This window comes from Cnephaeus nilssonii (assembly GCF_951640355.1).
Source record: "Cnephaeus nilssonii genome assembly, chromosome: 18".
Classification (NCBI taxonomy): domain Eukaryota; kingdom Metazoa; phylum Chordata; class Mammalia; order Chiroptera; family Vespertilionidae; genus Cnephaeus; species Cnephaeus nilssonii.
In genome coordinates this window covers 1508742-1520999 of record NC_137089.1, presented here as the reverse complement: position 1 = coordinate 1520999, position 12258 = coordinate 1508742, and the positions used below count along the sequence as shown (strand labels likewise).

Here is a 12258-nt window from a genome sequence, read left to right as displayed (position 1 = left end):
TCAATTTTCCACTAACTCACGGGAAAGAGCAGTCTGGTTCAGACAAACTGGGACAGAATCTCGACTCTACAACTTCCCACCTGTGAGCAAAGACAAGCTCCAAATTAACAAATCACAAAATAGCCCATCGCTCTGGGCTGTTTCCTCTTGTAGAATGGGAAAGACCCACGGAATCGCTATCGGGTGTGAGTGCTGAGCACACTGCACACGCCTCACAGCGTCTTCCCCACCGGGCAGGAGGTCCCAGAACTACACGCTCTGTCCGAGGAGAAAGCTGGGCTTGGGTGTCAGTGAAGAGTTCCTAAGGAAGCTCATATCCGCATCCGAGGCCCACGAGAATGGGTAGTAGCGAGCACACACGCGGAAGCCACATGGAGTGTGCATCGAGCTCGGCGTTACTAACTTAGTAACCTTGAACCGTCTGTATCTTGGTTACGCAAGTATGACACGGGAAAAGTGACCCTACTCCCAGGTTACTGTGAGGACGCAGTCAGTAGTTGTGACTGAGCATGTCCATGTGCACCGGGCACTGTTCTAAGGCGCGGCCGTCACTGACTAGCAGCACTGTTCCCGCTCTCATAATGCTGCCTATCTCAGAAAATACGGGTGAAGTGTGTACACACAGAAGGCACTACACAACTCACCTCGCACTTCCGCCCTCACCTGCCCTGCAAAATCCAATGCCTTGGGTTTGTTTCTGCTGTGTGTCACCGTCACCCAGGGCAGGTGAAAGGAAAATCAAATAAAACGAAAAACCAAGGCACAAGCGGAGCAAGAGAACGTACTCACGGTCAGAGGGGCGCAGCCCTGTGGAGGAGTCAGTGCCAGTGTGCGGAAACACCCTAGCTGCTCTTTCCTCCTTCCGTAGCCGCGGAGAACCTGCCAAGAGAGACTGCACGTAAGAGACCACCTTCGGCCCTGAGGCCTGCTGTGGTCACCCCTCAGTCCGCTTCCCTGCCCCCTCTCTCTGGGGAACGGGGGTGAAAATCTGACGGCAAGTTCCTGTCTTCAAACCTACATCCCAGCTAAGAAAATACATGTGAAGTAACTGAAAACGACTGAAACATATCAATAATCACAAATTAATATGGCAACAGAATATACACATCTATTTCACCCCCTCCCACTAAAATTATACTAAAGAGGCATTTTTAAAAATTATTTTACAACAGCACCGGGAGAACTAAAAGGAAAAAAGGAACAAAAATTTTGGAAATTATAAGAAAAGCTTAGTTCTAATTCTAACATGGAAGAGAGAGACCAAAACAAATAGAAAAAAAGCAGGAGAGCCCTAACCGGTTTGGCTCAGTGGATAGAGCGTCAGCCTGCTGACTAAAGGGTCCCAGGTTCGATTCCGGTCAAGGGCATGTACCTTGGTTGCGGGCACATCCCCAGTGGGGGGTGTGCAGGAGGCAGCTGATTGATGCTTCCCTCTCATCGATGTTTCTAACTCTCTATCCCTCTCCCTTCCTCTCTGTAAAAAAATCAATAAAATATATTTTTTTAAAAAGCAGGAGAAAAAACTTGGAGGAAACCCATTATACAAAGATTGGAAGCACATAAATGACTCCACAGGCCAAGAAAGCCAGGCCCCGCGCCAGAGTGGGACACGGAGAGCCGCTGCAGGGGCCCAGCGGTGCCCCAGGAGGCTCACCCTGGCAGCACCTGCAGACAGAGCTGGGGGCAGAGGCTGTCTGAGCTGCAGCGAGGACTCACGCCACGCCTCCCTGTGACTCTCCTCCCCCGGACAGAGGCTGGAGGGCCATTCCCTGGAAAAGGCAGTGTCTGTGGTCTGAGGCACCCAGCCCAGCTACACAAAACGAGGTGGAGCTCATCCCGGTCCGCCCGGAACAGTGAACTCTCCAGGTCCCCCACCCATGTCAGAGGGCAGCAGGAAGGAGACAGACAGGAAAGAGGTGGGAGGGAAAGGAAGAAAGAAAGTGGAAAGAGAAACTATACAAACTATCAATCACGGTTTCAATCATGCATTTTGTCTCTAACATTTTACCTCCAAGCATCCTATCTCCAAAAGCCACTGGAGAATGTCTCCACCAAACTGTGATGAGCAGAAACAAACATGAGGAAGACATGGGCACAGAAAACATGAGCTCCAACGGAGAAGCACTAAGGACAGGGACTCCCCAGGGTAAGGGGGAGGGAGGCTCTGGAACGGCAGCTGTGCACCAGCAGTGGACTGCGGCCCAGCTGGAGCAGGCCGGCCCAGAGCAGGGTGTGGAGGCTGTCTTCACCTAGCCCAAAGGCACTGCGCCATCTCCTTACGGGGATCACGGCGGGGTGATGTACCCTACCAAAACAAGAAGTCGGCCAAGAAACACAAGGATGAGATAACATAAACACAAACCCAGCTCCGGAGAAAGCCACAGGAGGAGAGCACAGGAATATCCGGACAACAGAGTGAAGGGCAGAGGAGCACCCAGCTCGGCAAAGAGGAGAACAGAGGCCTCTAGGAAACTGTCTCCCAGAAATAATGCGAACAGATGAGTCTGTGTGACTGACTTCATGGGAAATTGGCTAACAGGCTATCAGAAACTATGAGGAAATAAGCAATAGGTGTAAAAAGAACTAAGAAATGGGGAACTGAGCTGTCACAGAAAGGTGACTGTCCACCCCACTCCCCTGGGACATCGCCATCCTGGGCCTCACCGACCGCACAGTGTGCGGTGACTGCTCTCTCCCTCGCTGACGGAAGAGCTTGTGGAGAGGGCCCATCTCAGCGGCTGTCCCTTTCAGACCCAGCAGAATGCCTGCTACCAGACTCCACACAGAAGCAAAGGTTTCCTGCTACTTATTCCTGTACCGAGCGCCCACTGCTGCTCCTGCACGTGTCACCTGAGGGCTCGCCGTAACAACACGACTTAAGTATTGTTCTACAACGCACTGCTCACACAAGTCTAGCTCGAGAGAAGGACTGCATTCATTTTTTGTGTTAGCATATCCTACACTTAACATTGACACTTGTCCATCTCTTGTAGCCATGTGACTATTAAGAATGCCTAATAATATAAACTTTAGCTTTGTCAAGTGTAAAATAGTGTTGAAAACATTTCATGCCAACTAGAGTCCCAAATACCTGGCTGGCCTCCATGTTCCAAAACGTGTCTTGTTTGGACTGGAGGGTGGGGGAGGCCAGGGGAAACATTTTAATTGCCGGTTGCGATGGTTCAATGTAGGAGGCAGCTGCATCTGTCTGAATTTGATGTGGCAGTTTGGGGTATCTCACATTTAAAGTGAGATTCCTGTAATCTGGATGCTTCGCCTTTGCTCAGGCCCCAAACCGCTGACGAGCACCAGGTGTCCGCCGTCTAACAAGGACTGGCTCCCTTGGGGGTGGGCTCCCTTCAATCATCTGATGAAAGCCCCCGAGTCTCTCCCCAGGGCAACAGCTCACATGCTCACACAATCCTCTTAAGATTTCTGGGGTTCATGAACCTAGGAGTAAATGTTTCCTCCTCAAAGCTTTTGTTCAATCACTAGCATTTGCATAAGAGCAAAAGAGCTTCATGAACTTATCACCAAAGGGGAAACCCGGGAGCCAGGCTGGACGTACCCTGGACTCCCTCTAGGCCCTGCTGCTGCACTTCCCAGCTCAGGGCCTGGAGATGAACTTAGAGCAGGCCTCACACGCCTCTCTCCCAGTCTCAGCTGCACCCTTAATTAAGGCTTTCTTCATTTATTTGTACAACAGCCATACACATAAAAGGCTAAGTGTCCATCTGTCCAACCGGTAGCCATGACGCGCACTGACCACCAGGGGGAAAACGCTCAATGCAGGAGCTGCCATGACGCGCACTGGTCATTTAAAAATAAATGGCACCACGGACCTGGCGCCGACAAACCAACACTCGGCTTCCCCCAAGTGGGACAGAGGCCCTGCCACCACCCCAGAGCGACACCCCACCAAATCGCAGCCAACGCTGCCAAGACCCCATGGTGCAAAATGCGGCCCACAGCCCAGCCCAGCCTGGAAATGGTCACTGTGGGCACAGGTAATGACATCATGTAGCAACGCCCAGCTTCCTCTCCCTAGCAACTAGCCTCCTTGGAGTTTCTTCAGCCCAGGAACAGACTTGCTTTATCGCCAGGTGCAAACATTTTACACTTTAACCAAATGTCTGTGAAGCGTTTTCCTATGCTTCATGTCATTTGATCCTCACAGAAGTCCTGGAGTAGGCAGTCAGGAGATTCCGGTAGAATCTTATTTTCTTTTCATTAGCCAGAAAATGGAGATTTAGAAAGTTTAGAAACTTGACCCCACTGAAAAGAAGTAAGAAATGGTGGACCTTGAAAATGACTTCAGGTTTTCTCACTGCGCAGATTATAGTCAAACACTGCTGCAGTTAAATATTTTACCCTTTGTTCTCCCTGCGTGATCTACAATAATAATCTGCTTCATGTTGATATTTACTGCTGTGTTGCTGACAATTACCTGAAAGAGAAGTTTGGGTGCTTCACTGGGCTGGGAGAAGTTTAGCAACATCAGAAAGCAGGTCTGATTAAGCAAGTTTATTCTAAATATATAAAAGGCTAAGTTGACTCGCACATGTTCGATACATATAAAGCTCTCACTGGCACCAATCACACGCGTATGTTTCAATCTAGCATTGCCAATCGTGAATTTAGTTGACACTTCTATTATAGAGAAACTATTATAGAGAAAGTGCGGATAGTGATATTAAAATATTTATTCTAATTAATTTCCTTTCAATGTGCACGAATTCGTGCACTGGGACACTAGTAAGTATATAATTATATCGCACCCTCTGAACTTTGCTCGCCACTTTACCAGTGAGGCGACACTGGGCAGTTGTTTCCTTAATGACTTCTAAAGTGTGTAACTGCAATACCCCCTTGCTGAGCTTTGTAACTCCAGTCCAACCACCCTCCTGCCCCATAAACCTTCTCTGAATTAGAATCAAGTACAAACTGCATTGATCTTGTCTGTAATATCAACTTCACCGTCTTCTCTGCACAACCCATCCTGTACTCGCAACTTGACAAAAACATTCAGTTCCACAGAGCCCAGCCTCTCACACCTGCGCCTTTGCACAGGTGTCCTCTGTCTGGAAGGCCCTTCCTGCTTCCCCTTGTCCACTGACCTTCTCCAGGTCCTTTCACTCAGCTACATCCTGCAGAGGTGGCCACATCTGGTCCGCAGCCAGTTTTTGGTAGAGGTCCTGGATTAAGAATGATCTTTACCTTTTTAAAGGGCTAAAAAAAATGCGACCCACAAAGTCTGAAGTGTTTACTGTCTGGCAACGCCTGAACTTGACCAGCACTGGGGACGTGCCTTCTGAGTCCTCAGAGCACCTGCTGCGACATGAGCACTGTGGGCATCACACTGCACTGTGTCAGGCTTGGTCCCCTCAGGTCTGTACCTGTTACAAGACAGGCATTCAATAGATGCTGAACAAATGAAATAAGTGAACAGAACAGCTCAAGGACAAACTAGGGAAACACATTTAGCACAAAGGGTAGCCTTCAGTAGCAAAACACTATACAGGTCTGTTAACGATCCAATGCCAACACTTCACGTCTGTACCCACTTACCATGGTGACTGTACACACAGCCTCGAAGGCTGAGGTCACCACAAGCACAGGCTTGATCGGCAAGGACACTGGGATCACAGAAACTAGACAACTTGTCAGAAGTCCCATGACCAAAGGCACAGAGCCAACATGTGCACCTAGGCCTTCTGTCTCCGAGATGAGGTGCTCTTTCCACTAGAAAGACCTGCCCCTCTACACACACCAGGATACCTAGACCCTTCAATTACTAATTCCTGAGGCTTTGGGGAAGGGACAAAATTTAATTTTTGACTCATTATTTAGTGTTTATAATGTTTCACATTAATATTACTTTTTGTAAAAATAAATAAAATAAAATTGAAAAGGACACCCAAAATAAGGACTAGACTAAATGGCCTCAAAATAATCACAAACCAAAAATTTTCTTTCTTTCCTTTTTTAAAAAAAATCGGTCCCTGAGAAAGTAAAATTAAACAGCTTAATTAACAAATTCAGTGAAAGGAAGGCAGCTGCAGGCCCAGCATGAGCCCCTGTCTGACAGCTGAGCTCAAACAGACTGGCAGGCGAGATGGTCTCTTTTCTGGTCACTTCTCCGAAAGCTTCGGTTTGGGAGAACAGGGCCAAGAGCTGGGCGTGCACATGTACACCTCGACCTGAGCCAGGAACCAGCAGGCTTCCAGAGGCAGAAATAAACTGAGGAACTCCATTAACTGAAAGTTTAGGCTAATCTACTACTCAAGTCTATTTTTCATAACCAAGGGATAAACTACGTAAGTAGCTCAGAGCCCAGAAGTTTCTAAGTTAGACCAAGATCGTAGCCAAAGTGACCTATGACATGGGTCTAGTTAAGATAACATTTCAAAAAACTAGTTTCATACACAACAAATTGTGACTACAATCCAATTTTAGAAATAAGTCACAACCAGGTACATCAAAAAATGCACTCATTTGTAATTTATCAAACACTTTTCAGGAATCTGAATGGCAATTAAAAAGTAGAGTATCTACATAATGAACTTACTGAATAGAACAATAAATGCTTTATGAACTAAATAAAAATACTTCATATCAAAATTTAGCCCTCCAATAAAGAAAGATTCCTTAAATGAAACAAAAAATGCTAATCATTAAAGAAAATATTGATAAAGAATTTTAATATTAAAAACTTTCGTTCTAAGACACGTCAAAAGGAAGACAAAGGACTGCTGAGATCCACACCCAGAAAGAAGGGCTAGAGCCAGGAAGCCAAACAGAGAGGAGATTGGGCCAATGAGCTCACAAGTCCGTCCTAAAACAGAGAAGAGATACGGCCAATAGATTAAAAGAAGCTCAACAACATTAGTAATGCGGGAAATTCAATCTAAAGCCACAATAGGTATGATTACACACTCAACAGAATGGCAGGACTAGAAAGCCAGACAAAACAAACTGCTGGCCAGGATGTGGAACCAGGAGTCACTTTCTCACATTCATGGGGGAGCAAATTGGTACAAGCACTTTGAAAGCAATTTGGCAGCAACTAGTCACGCTGAACACTGGCCAGCCCAGAGCCCAGCAATGGCGCTCCTAGACGGATGGGCTGGACATCTGCACGCATGTGGGCAGCAGGAAACATACAGCAGCGTTTGCAATAGCAAAAGGCTAGAGGCCAGCCAAGTGCCCATCAATTGTAGGCCAGATTACACAACAAACAGTGAAAATGAACGAACACTGACGATGTACACCCCTCAGGTGAGTCTCAGGATCAGAGCTGAGTGCAAAAAGGAAGTCGTAAAAACACATATAGTGTGACTCCCTTAGTAAAAAGTTCAGCCCTGGCTGGTGTGCTCAATGGTTGGAGCGTTGCCCCAAGCACCAAAAGGTTGTGGGTTCAATTCCAAGTCGAGAATATGTACCTAGGTTGCGTGTTTGCTCCCCACCCCAGGTCAGGGTGCGTGCAGAAGGCAACCAATAAATGTGTCTTTCTCACATCTATGTTTCTTGCTCGCTCTCGCGCTCTCTCTCTCTCTCTCTCTCTCTCTTTCCCCACCCCCTCCCTTCCCTCCCTTCCACTCTCTGTGAAAAAGCAATGGAAAAAGTACATTCAGGTGAGGATAACAAGACTGACAAAAAGGCTGGAATTGTGCCCAGTGAGTGCCAGGGCCCACCCGCAGCATGGAAAGCTGGCCGAGAGGGACAGCGAGCGGGCTGCTGCCGCAGGGCCCTGGTCCACCTGTCCCTGTCCTACCTGCAAGCACTCTCGGACTGGGGCTCAGTGGCTACAAAGAGGTTCCAAGCCATCCCTAATCCTACCACACTCTTACCAATTAGCAGGGATGCCTGCGTGAATGGACGGAGCACCGTTTCAGGTTTTCCACTCATGACATTTTCTTAAATCTGTGGTTTCTGCCCCTTTCTTGATACGAGAGGCTAATCTGTGGTGCAGTAAACCATCTGCACGTTCCCACCACCATCATCTATCTATCTTGGCCTGTGTTCTTCCTCTGCCTAGAACACTGTCCCCATCTTTCCCCTCTCCCCCAGGCTAGCTCCTACTGACCCCTCCACAGAGGGTGCAGCCCCCCTGCAAGCCCGGCAGTCCCCTGCAGCTTTGTAAAGCACGTGAAATGGCATGGCAATTGCCTATTTAGACAACAACCCCCAAGGGCAGGGATTCAAGTCAACACATCATAAATATTTTCAGTAACTCTCAGTGAAATTGGCAGATATTTGGAAGCTAACTCTCAGTACTCAGTGGTTTCTACTCAGTGCCCCACCTGCCCAGTCTGAGAACCCCCACACACCTCACGGGGTGGCTTCACGACAAGCTTATAAAGGGGCTCAATCATCTGTTCTAGCCGCAGGCAGACTGCAGAAAAAGTCAAACTTTACGCAACAAGGACACCTGTATCCGTGGTTCTCAAGGCAGACCAGTGCGCCACGGCCAGTCCCCGTGACGTTCTCAGTGTAGCCAGTGCCGTCCAATAGAATTTCGTGCAATGATGCAAATGCTGTGTCTGCAGTGTCCCAGGTAGGAGCCACTAGCCACCTGTGGGGACTGAGCACTTGAAATGGGGCTAGTGTGACTGTGGAATACAACTTTTAACTTCATTTCACTTAATTTTAATAGCACATGTGGCTAGTGGTACTACAGGAGAGACGGCAGCACCAAGTTTGATGGTAGACACTGGAGTAGAAATGAAAAGTTTCCTTTGTCCTAACAGCAGGCTATATTATTTGAAAAAGACTATATTGTCTGAAAAAAAGACTTAAAAAGACGGGTGGAATACTTTAATCTTAAAAGCAACCAGAAACTGACAAGACAACAAGGAAATACCGGGACAAAATTAAAGTGAAATCAGGAACCCAGAGATAAACCAGCACAGAAACCACCTTTGCCCTGAGTCATTTGCCAGTTCTGAAATTTTCAACTTTGCTTCCACAATAGTGCGGGGAAAGAGACAGGATTCAAAGGCTCAGTCCCCCGAGTGTCTAACCGACCTCAATGAGCAGGGCCCCTCGCTACCCGGCTCCGGATGGGCGTGGCCAGCAGTGAGCCATCGCTAGTGGAATTACAGCTCTGGACGGGCACAGACCCTCCAGCCTGGACCTTGGCTTCAGGTGATCGCAGAGTGGGTGACACAAAATCAAACGCTCTCCGGAGGAGCTACCTTCTACAGCCTATGCCTTAAATACCGTGGGTCCACATGCCACACCACAAATCTAGATGATCTCAAAATGAATCAGAGGCCTCCATGTGAAAACTAAAACCACAAATCTTCTACGGGGGGGGGGAATGGGAAAAAGTCTATGTGACCAAAATCAGGCAAAGATTTTTAAAATATGACACCAAAAAAGCACAATCCATAAAACAAATTGATAAATGGGACATCATCAAAATGTAACTTCTGCCCTTCAGGAAACTGTTAAGAGAATGAAAAACAAGCCACAGCATAGGACAAAAGCATTGCTCGTATCTGATAAAGGACTTGTAACAGAATATATAAAGAATGCACCACTAAAGGAAAAAAAATTTTAATGGGCAAAATATTTGAACACCCAAGATGTTAGGGATGTCAAATAAGCATATGAAAAGATACTCAACATTATTAGGCATTTGGGGAATGTAAATTAAAACAACAATGAAATACCATTAGACACCGATTACAATGGCTAAAATTCAGAAGACTAACCGCACGTTAATGAAACTGACCCTTCTTCATACTATACACCAAAATCAATTCAAGAGAATTAGACAGTTAAAGGAGGGAGGCAAACCATGAAGCATTTAGAATATAACAGAGGAATTAATTCATGACATCAGGGTAGGGAAAGACACGAAAAGCACCAACTATAAAGGAAAAGACTGATAAGACTTAAGAACTTCTATTCATAAAAAACACACACACAAAACAAGCCCTGGCTGGTTTGGCTCAGTGGATAGAGCCGTGGTCGGCAAACTGCGGCTCTCGAGCCACATGCGGCTCTTTGGTCCCTTGAGTGTGGCTCTTCCACAAAATACCACGGCCTGGGCAAGTCTATTTTGAAGAAGTGGCGTTAGAAGAAGTTTAAATTTAAAAAATTTGGCTCTCAAAAGAAATTTCAATCGTTGTACTGTTGATATTTGGCTCTGTTGACTAATGAGTTTGCCGACTACTGCGCTAGAGCATCAGGCCTTGGACTGAAGGGCCCCGGGGTTGATTCCTGTCAAGGGCACATACCTGGGTTGCAGGCTCAATTCCAGCCCTGGTCAGGGCGCGTGCGAGAGTCAACCAATTAATGTGTCTCTCTCACATGGATGTTTCTCTCTCCCCCTCCCTTCCACTCTCCCTAAAAATCATGCAAAACTACCCTCAGGTGAGGATTAACAACAACAAAAACAAACAGAAACACTGAGTCAGTAAAACTGCATATGACAAAGTGGGAAGAGACAGTGGCAAAATATATAACTAACAAAAGACTTCTGAATAAAGTCCACAACCAATTTTTAAATAGAAAAACATGGGCACTTCGTGAAACAGTGAATGGCCAGCAAATGTACAAAGACATGCAACCTCATTCGAACCGGGAAAAGGCTATTTAAAACCGCAGAGTGGTGATGCTACAGAAGCCACCAGCGGTGGGAGGAACGGCCCAGGAGCCCAGAGAGGGCTGCGGAAGGGAGCAGCAGAGCGGCGGGTCAGCGGCGCCCCCGCGTCAGTGAGGGGCACCAGGAGAACCGTGGGCTGGCCTTCTCTGAGCAGCTCCTCTGGGCCAGGCACCTGAAGCACATTTCATGGGGTCACGGCTGTAACTGACTGAACGCTAACTTTCACTTCATTTGACCAATTTTAAGGAAGACACTGTTCCAGAAGGCTCTTTCCACCAGCTCATTTCTCTTTCCCCTTCACAGAGCTGTGCAGTTGACTGAAAGTTGGATCATGGGGTGTGGGGGCAGAACGGGGGGTGGGGGGATTTATGTGGAAACTCCCTCTCCCTGTTTGGGGATTCCACTTAATTCCATCTGCCTATCCCTAACTCTTCTCCTCTACCTTTGTAACAACGCTCATATGGTCAAGACCCCTCCTTCCTACAAAGCCCACAACCAAGTCCTTGACTCCCTTCAGGACCTCCGCAGGAGAGACTGTCTCCAATCAGCCAGAGCACTGACCACCCACCTACGCTAGTAGAGCGGGGAAGCTGTGGGGACCCAGGATCTGGAAAGGATAACAAAGTCCTTGTCCCTGAACTCACGCCTTCCATCTGCCAATAGGTACACCTGATTCTGCATCTGGGACAGGCACATCACCAATCCCAACTTGGTACCGTGAAACTTTTACTTAGCCTTTTTCTTAGGAAAAAAGGAACGAACAAAAGGCTAAACAAAATGTATTAAAGTTAGAAATGAATTTAAGGCTAGGCAGAGAATCAATTCACACCACACCTCCATTAGTCATACCAAGACTGGGCAATCGCCCTGACTCCGGCAGAAGCTAGCCAATTTTCAGCACCAAAACAAAACTACCAGGGAACACGTGCCTTAGGCACTCACACATACACACTCTCCTGCCATTAACCAAAAGCCCCAAGTCCAGGAGCCACACAAACTATTGCAATGTAAAACCGTTCATTTAAAATTGTTCATTTTGAATCGGGATTCAAAGTCCTTCCCTGGAATCCAGTCCGATGTGGTCTGTAAATGAGGGCCTTCACCAAGGCACACCAAGCAGCAGCCTCCTGGCGCAGCGCAGTTCTCCAACTGTCAGTGTTTGATCAGACGCTGGACATGCAATAGCGTGTAAACCAAAGTGCCGCCCTCATGGCGCTTAAACTCTGACGGGAAGATACACAATCCACTGAAAATATGTAATGTAAACCGTGGAATCTCCAGTGCAGCAAAGACAAGGTCATGAGTAGACACAACAAGCACCCAAAGTTCACAGCAGAATCCAAGCCACCAGATGGCAGGTCTTTTAGGCTAGAACGTGAAGGCAGGAGGAGATGCTGGGCACAGACAGCCCGCAGGCACGACTTTGTAGGTTCTTCTAAGCCCTGGTTTTGGTCCATTGACGCCAAATAAAGGAGTAGAGAGTGTGTCAACTGGTAAAACAGGATGGAAACTCTAAGCTGGTGAGAATGAGCACCGTCATTTCAGACATTTTTAGAGCAGCAGTGTGTTACAGATGAGAAACACCAGGAGTGCTACAGAGCTTATTTGTGAGACACTTGCAATTGCTTTTCCCTTCTGTTACT

At 47.4% G+C, this 12258-nt stretch overlaps 1 protein-coding gene across 14 annotated transcripts in view; it reads right to left on the bottom strand.

Annotated features, from left to right (window-relative positions):
• The window catches only part of PTK2 (protein tyrosine kinase 2), a gene marked incomplete at its 3' end in the record, with an annotated part of 114915 nt that overhangs the window by 98010 nt on the left and 4647 nt on the right, over positions 1-12258 (bottom strand). For 6 of the 14 annotated variants that reach the window (XR_013814908.1, XM_079795830.1, XM_079795842.1 and 3 more), the window contains one exon: positions 786-879. The exons of 2 other annotated variants lie outside the window; for them this stretch is intronic. Of the gene's footprint in view, positions 1-785; positions 880-12258 lie in introns of those variants that run through there. 6 more of the 14 variants (XM_079795841.1, XM_079795839.1, XM_079795826.1 and 3 more) reach the window with 3 other exon arrangements.